This window comes from Cyprinus carpio, unplaced genomic scaffold (genome assembly GCF_018340385.1).
Source record: "Cyprinus carpio isolate SPL01 unplaced genomic scaffold, ASM1834038v1 S000005821, whole genome shotgun sequence".
NCBI lineage: Eukaryota > Metazoa > Chordata > Actinopteri > Cypriniformes > Cyprinidae > Cyprinus > Cyprinus carpio.
Genome location: NW_024878505.1, coordinates 14,125 through 21,900, shown reverse-complemented (window position 1 = coordinate 21,900; position 7,776 = coordinate 14,125). Strand labels below are relative to the sequence as shown.

Below are 7,776 nucleotides of genomic sequence, written 5' to 3'. Positions count from 1 at the left end.
CCATGTCTTGCTGTTTTAGGAAAATTGTTTTTCACAGTCTGAAGCACACAGGGGAAACCTACAGCTGCAGTGCCCGTCACACCAACACCCAATTTTTGGGGAAGAAACTCTTCCCCGGGCCTTGTAGACTCGTCAGAATCCTCTCAGACAACAGGAGAGCAGAACAATGGAACCGCCAGCCCGAAGCGAAAAGCTGAATGTGCTTGCACCGTTTCCCCAAAATTTGTCCGCCGGGGGTGGAGCGGAGATGAAAATCTTGTATGCCAATATGAATTGTTTGTTTAGTTTATACTGGAAGAAGAAGGGCTCTCGAGAGATCCCAATTTTGGTACGTCCAGTGAGTTGAATGTGACCGACTGAAGGAACCACTCAATTACAGTACTGGCAAAGCAACCACACTTTTCATTTTCTTTGGTAATACATTACCTGTTTCAGTGGGTTCCAAATTTAAATTTTGCTTGAAAAAATGCCTTGGAGCTACAGTAAAAACTTCAGTGCTGATTTTCTCCATCAGTTTTCTTTAAAATAATAACAATGATAATGAGGATCACAAAAATAAATAAATAAATAAAATAAAATAATAACAAATAATAGTAAAAACATTTTTTTACTTTGGTTCCAGGATTCAAACTTTCAATTTTTTTTTTTATTGATTCCTTAGTGGTTTTGTTTCTGTGAAGTATGCACACTGCTGTCTGATCCTGAAAAAGAATTTAAAAAATCATAATTATATAGTACAAAAAATACAGAGAATTTGTCACTGTGTACATAACATCTTAGTATTTTTTTGTGACAACTGACATAAAAGCACAAAATTTGTAAACTAAACAACTATAGCTAGAAAATGTAGCTTATTTGAAATTTACCAAACCTTGTTTCCTATTTCATCTTTAGTCAGCCGTGAACATCTAAATAAAAATTAAATATTAAAATATGGAACTGAAATAATGTTTCCATTAAGTAAAATCACTTCAAATTAAATATTTTTTGTCTCTTTATTGCTGTGTAATATTTTATAGTGGTAACCTCATGTAGGCTCCTGGATTGATATCATCAGTCTTTGTACAGATGAAGCTAATGTTTTTAAATTCTCCTCCTGGTCCACAGTCCTGAATGCAGTGCTTTAATATCCCCACGGGATCTTTTGTCAGTGATTGCCTGATTGATATAAATTTACAATCCACACACAGAAGAGCACTCTCTCAGTTTCTGTTAGGTTAGAAATATAAAAAAAAATTTGTTACACAAGGATAAATCTTACACTCCTGACAAGTGCAGTAAATTATTGTGCTATTATTGAAATTGCATTTCAAAAAGCACGAATTTTCTTTGCGTTAAAAAGGATGTTAATTGTGAGGACAGTTGTTCAAGAAGAGTGTTGTTTTTTACAGATTTCCACAGATCTTCTCTAGTCTTATTGCAGCCCTTCAATCCCAGGAAGATCAAGAAGGACAATGTTTTTCAAAAGTTCATCACATTTTGGGAAATCTTATTTTCCACTCTTTACAAGTGGCTAGTACAGCCACGACTTGCCACACTATTTTGGGGGGGAAACATGCAACTTCTTGGCAAAGTCAGATCTCTTGTAAAAAAAAAAAAAAAAAAAAAATGTAATGTTGATTTAAATGGATTTTCGTTACTGCAAATTTGGGGAATGTCAAAAATTTATTAAGCATTATTAAGTAAAAAATTTTTAAAAATTTAGAAATTTAGCTTGTTAAAACATATTTTTTTTTGAGATGTTTTTTTTCACGTCGACAAAAAAGTTGATTTCAGCAAATTTTTTATTTTTTTTAATTTCTTCAATTTTTTTTTATCTGCATCTTCTCCTACACTAGTAATTTTTTCTTTAGCATTTCAAATTTATCCCCCTTTATCCTCACTGTCATCTGACAAAATCGGGAAAAGTACTTGAGCTTTTTGCCCCACTCCTGCAAATCAGAAAACATCCAAGAAATAAAACACATATTCTTAGGGGATAGTTCATCCCAAAATTAACATTTCATGGGTTTCCACCTCTTTCCCAAAACTATAAAAATGGCCCATGTTCAGAATACAAATGACATTACCAGAGAAACAAAGATCTGTAGGTAAAATTTAGAGCTTGCCTTTCTACTTTGGTTGTCGCGTCTGAGCATCATTAACTTTAAGTTCAATTCACTTCAATTTTGTGAAGATCAAAATCTCTCAGATTTGATTAAAAACATATTTGTGTTCTGAAGATTCCGAATTTCTTATGGGTTTGGAATGACATGAGGGTGAGTAAGTGATGACAATTTTCATTTTGGGGTGAAGTAACCCTTTAATTTCAAACATCAATTTGATTGTTTAAGACTTAAAAATAATGGTAAGAATATAATACTGAAAGAAGAGAAATAGTGAAGTAGAATACTATAGATAATACTGAAACCTCTTTTTAGAGTAGAGTTCGATCTCCGTGGTGTAGTTGGAGTCATCCAGATTGGCTTCCACCTGAGTAACAACAGCTGTACAGGCACCTAAGCTACCAGGTGGCAGTAGATCCTCTTCTCCCAGGATTGCATTTATTAGGGAGCTCTTTCCATGTCCTGATTGTCCAAATATCCCTATTGTTGCTTTCCTTCTGTTGTCTTTATCTATCTGGATCCATCTTTGAAATGACATCTCTGTGCATTATACAGATGAAACAGAGGATCTGAGGATGCATGCTTGTCAAAAAAGTTATATGGACAATCATATTCCATATTGGGACTAAGTAAACACTTACACTATGTAGGATTTTAATGTAGTCATGGGCTGGTCAATGTTTTTTATGGTTTGAATTTTAGTATTTACACCATCCATTATTTCTTTGTTTGCACCATGATAGCCATATCTGTCCAGTGGAAGAAAATAGTTAATTAACGGTGATATTTAAAATAAACTGTACATTTTAAGATAACTGGCTTGTTCTGATAGCAACCCATTCTTTCATAATAACTTCTTGGAGTTTGTCAGAATTAGTGGGTTTTGTTTGTCCACCCGCCTCTTGAGGGGATTGCCCACAAGTTCTCAATGGGCTTAAAGCTTGGGGAGTTTCGAGGCCATGGCCCCTCCATTTCCCCCTTTCTGGTCCCCAGGCCACTTGGGTTATCACTTTTGCCTTATGGCACGTTTGCCTCCCTCCTGCTGGCCAATGCATCGTTTTTCCCCCAAATGTTGTTGGGTTGTTGGAAGACCGTTGCTGTTGGAGAGGGTGTTTTGGTACCATTCTTTATTCATGGCTGTGTTTTTGGGCAGGAATTGTGAGTGAGCCCACTCCTTGGATGAGAAACAACCCCACACATGAATGGTGTCAGGATGCTTTACTGTTGGCATGACACCTGGACTGATGGTGGCGCTCACCTTTTCTTCTCGGACAAGCCTTTTTCCAGATGCCCCAAACAATCGGAAGGGGCTTCATCCGGAGGATATGACTTTGCCCCAGATACTCAGCAGTCCATTCACTATTACTTTCTGCAGAACGATCAATCTGTCCCTGATGTTTTTTTTGGAAAGTGGCTTCTTTGCTGCCCTTCTCTTGACACCAGGCCAACTTCCAAAACGTCTTCGCCTCACTGTGGAGTGCAGATCTGCGCTCCACTGCCTGCTGCTGCATTCCTGAGCAACGCTCTGCACTGGTGGCACTCCGATCCCACAGCTGAATCCTCTTTAGGAGACGATCCTGGTGCCTTTGATGGACTTTCTTGGATGCCCTGAAGCCTTCTTTACAAGAACTGAACCTCTTTCCTTGAAAGTTCTTGATGAACCTATAAAATGTTGATTTAGGTGCAAATCTTAGTAGCCACAATCTATCCTTACTGTGAAGCCATTTTATGCACAGCGCAATGATGGCTGCAGGCGTTTCTTTGCAGGTCACCATGGTTAACAATGGAAGAACAATGATTTCAAGCATCACCCTCCTTTTTAACATGTCAAGTCTGCCCATTCTAACCCAATCAGCCTGACATAATGATCTCCAGCCTTGTGCTTCGTCAACATTCTCACCTGAGTTAACAAGATGATTACTGAAATGATCTCAGCAGGTCCTTTAATGACAGCAATGAAATGCAGTGGAAAGGTTTTTTGGGATTAAGTTAATTTTCATGGCAAGAGAGAAGGACTATGCAATTCATCTGATCAACTTTCCAATTGCAATATTTATGTAATTCATTCTGGAGTATATACAAAAATTGCTATTATTTACCAAACTTAACAACAGCCATTCTCTGCCATTATAAAGCTTGGAAGAGCCAGGACATTTTTAATATAACTCTGATTGTATTCGTTCAAGAGATAAAGTCATATACACCTAGCTTTGCTTCAGGGTGAGTAAATTGTGGGTAAATTTGATGCTAGGCGATCTCAAACAAGGCTACTGACTGGCAGATTATACGTGTATTTAGGTGTGTTCAACTTGAAGCGGCCCTGTGCAGACCCGATCGGTGTATGACATCAAAGAAACTTTAAACAATACATTCAAGGTTAATTGGTTAGCCTAATTAAATTAATGAAAGAAAAGGACAGTATGTAGTATGTATTTTCAAAATGTGTTCGACAGGATGGGTGGCAAAGATCTACATGTGATTTTAAAATCGATAAACTGCTGTACTGTTGTACCAAAGCTGTACTGGCCTGATACTGGTGTTTAAGCACAATTTTCCCTCAAATGAATGTATTATTTGGAATAATGTATATTGAAAACATCTAAATAAATCACTCTTCTATAAAAGCTGGTATGATACTGATATTGTGTTAGTTAGATAACTTTTAAATTCAAACGGATTTATTATCTTATAGTGAATTCTTGGATACATTTGGTTTCCAGTTAAGCCAAAGAGTATGCTCTATACCCCTACAAGTTTTGTAAGAGCTCATGGAAGTGATTATTCTGAGGCAATATATGTTAGAGACAGCATGTTTCTAGGAGACACTGATATTCTTAAATGCAGTTGTACTAATAAATATATTAGGAATATTATAACAGGTGGTACAGCTACTTATAAAAGCTTATTGTGAAACAGTGTATTTATAAATATAAATTAGAATAAAGCTTGGTGTATTTGTTAAATATATTGTTTAAATAATAAAATAAAATTTTATTTTTCAGTCTGTCACGTTCGAAGTCACGTCGGACGTACCGATTAATCTGGATCTCACCTAAGAGCCCTATCACCTTTTAGTGTAAACTTAACGAGCCAATGCACATTGGCGTGAAAGATTTGTATCTCGTGCTCCGTCCAGCGTTCTTGGGCATATAAATCTTGAAGTGGATGCAATGCATTTAGATTTTTAAACGGAGATGACCCGGGCGACTGTTCTGCTCTATCGACTTAGAGTGTTCTGAGCGAGGCTCACGAGTGCTCTGGGGGAAGAAGGCTTCTTCAGAACCGGTGTTGGTGTGATGGCTGCAGTGGTGGTTTCCCCTGTGTGCTTCAGCACTGAGAAAGAGCAAATTTCCCCAAATAGCAAAAGCTGCGGGTGTGACATTGCATCTTTGCCAAGATGTCATTCCACCCATGCGTTTTGGGGGATGCAGTCGTTACCTGGCGGCAGATGACAGCTACCATTGTTAAGCCTCACGTGTCTAAGCATCAAACTGCGCTTGAGGCTGCTTTCACGCCGGGTAGGAGTCATGTTGCGGGAGAGATCCACACTGTCCCGAGCCGTCTATGGTTGGATGATTAGGCATCTTATGCGGTGGCCGGGCAGGTTTCTCAGACCAAACCCCAGTGCCATTCTTTTCCGAAAAGTGCATGAGGAGATTACTAGACTGAGTGGACAGCACCTTTTCTGCCCCAAACCCGCCCTGGTACCTCCTCCCCCCTGCGCCATCTCCTCAATGGTGGGGCGCGTCCATGGGAGTACATGGCGGTGTCCCCCCCCAGTGGAGCACGCCAAGGCGATGCAAAGTTGTGTATGATGGAGCCAGAGTGGAAAAAATTAATTTATATTGATTCTGCATGACCATATATGCCATGGGAACATAGTAGCGGCATGTGTTTTTCTTAGAACTGCTGTGTAGACACAGTGAGAACTGGTTTTAGGCCAAAGTGTAAAGATGCATAAGTGACAAGAGGTCCACAGGAGCCATGCGTTGGTGCAGAAATTGAGATCAAAAGTCGCATCCAAGATATTCGAGGAAGCAAAGAAATTGAGATCACACGCAAAAAAGCTAACACATTTCTAAGAGAGGGGAATCTGAAGCGTAAGGTTATTAATCAGAGCTGCAGGAGGCTGCCTGCCTGTCTGGCTTTAGCGAGGAAAGTCGGATCTGTTAGAGATGTCTGACAGATTATTAAGTGGCGCCGAGGTATCCACAGAGAGGAAACAGCAAATATGGGGAAGTCCCAGAGCAAGCTTGTTAAATATGATACGGTATTTTGTGAAATGAAAAAAGTATATGGCCAGAAATGCATGTACAAGATATGAGGAAGTGAATTAAGTATCATGGTCTTCGAGAAAGAGGGAACACTGAGTGTCAAAGAGATTAAATGCTGTAAGAAAAGGAATCAGTAGAAAGAGGAAGCGAGGAAGCGGAGAGCAGAGAGGAGGGTCAGGGCGAGCAATAGCCAACAGCCACAAGCCAAGGGAAGTGAAATTTTCTAATCACACACACACTCACACACACACACACACACACACATACACTGGTTTACATTCTGCTCTCTCTGCAATGAAGAAAAAAGCTTTTCAGCACAGTATACGTCTGATTTGAGTAATATGAAAATCCTGATAAATGTCGATAATGTATAAAAGTGAAGCTTTTTATGAAAACAGCTTCAGTTTTACCTAATGGCAGAAGATTCTGTGCCTCACTTATGCTCTCAAGGCCGAGGGAACAGACACGGTCTGGAGCTACCGACTGAAGTGAGATAGGCGGGGTGGGAGGGGGTCAAAACATAAATATGATGAGGGACTAATTAAAGGATGTGAACCGGTTGTGATCACCCCAAAATCTGATTACAGACCGTGTCAACACTCAATATCCTCTAAAGCCAGAGGCAATTCTTGGTATAAAACCAGTGTTTGAGTCACTATTAAAAGAGGGAATAATAGTGCCATGCAATGATTCTCCAGTTCGCACTCAATTTTTTCCTGTAACAAAGATAAGAGACAAAGGTCAACCCTTAGACTGGTGTTTTGTGCAGGATTTGCAGGCTGTGAATACTGCTGTCAGACAAAGGAGCCCATCAGTGCCAAATCCATACACGATTCTGTCACAAATACCACAAGATGCAACATTCTTTTCAGTGGTAGATTTGGCTAATACATTTTTTAGCGTGCCAGTTGATAAAGACTTTGGTTTGCATTTGAATTTGATGTAGGGCTATAAATTTACTTGTTTTAGCGATTAAGGCTTTTCGATACCAACTCTGAGCCGCTAGGAGAAGTCTGGAACATTTTGGTCTGACAGATGTGGAACCGCCGAGCTTGCAATCGTGGATGATCTTTTGCGGCTTTGTATTGCTCATGATGAGTCTACGCGGTGCAACTGATGTTATGACTCTCTTGAAGCATCTGGCTATGGAGGTCATAAAGTCAGCAGAGCTGCAGTTTGCTAAGAGGCGAAGATTACATTTTTTCTGGGGCGTATAATAACACCAAAAATAGCAAATCACTGTCTGAAAAAGGGTTAAGCTATAAAAGATGTACCAAAAACCACTCACACAAAGAAACAAATACTGTCATTTTGGAATGCGGTACCTGGTAGCCGAACATTTTATTCCAAATTATGCGATTCTTGAGCCGGCTTTTCTGGAAGCCTAACAACGGAAA

The 7,776-nt window shown here is 39.3% G+C and overlaps 1 long non-coding RNA gene across 1 annotated transcript; it reads right to left on the bottom strand.

The window, feature by feature from the left end:
- Positions 1-459: 459 nt before the first annotated feature.
- Positions 460-1,103, bottom strand: LOC122143504. The gene is made up of 4 exons (XR_006159199.1): positions 1,027-1,103; positions 872-908; positions 612-701; positions 460-518 (listed from the first exon to the last, which is right to left on the bottom strand). It is a non-coding gene; the product is annotated as an uncharacterized LOC122143504 (long non-coding RNA).
- Between the last annotated feature and the right edge of the window lie 6,673 nt (positions 1,104-7,776).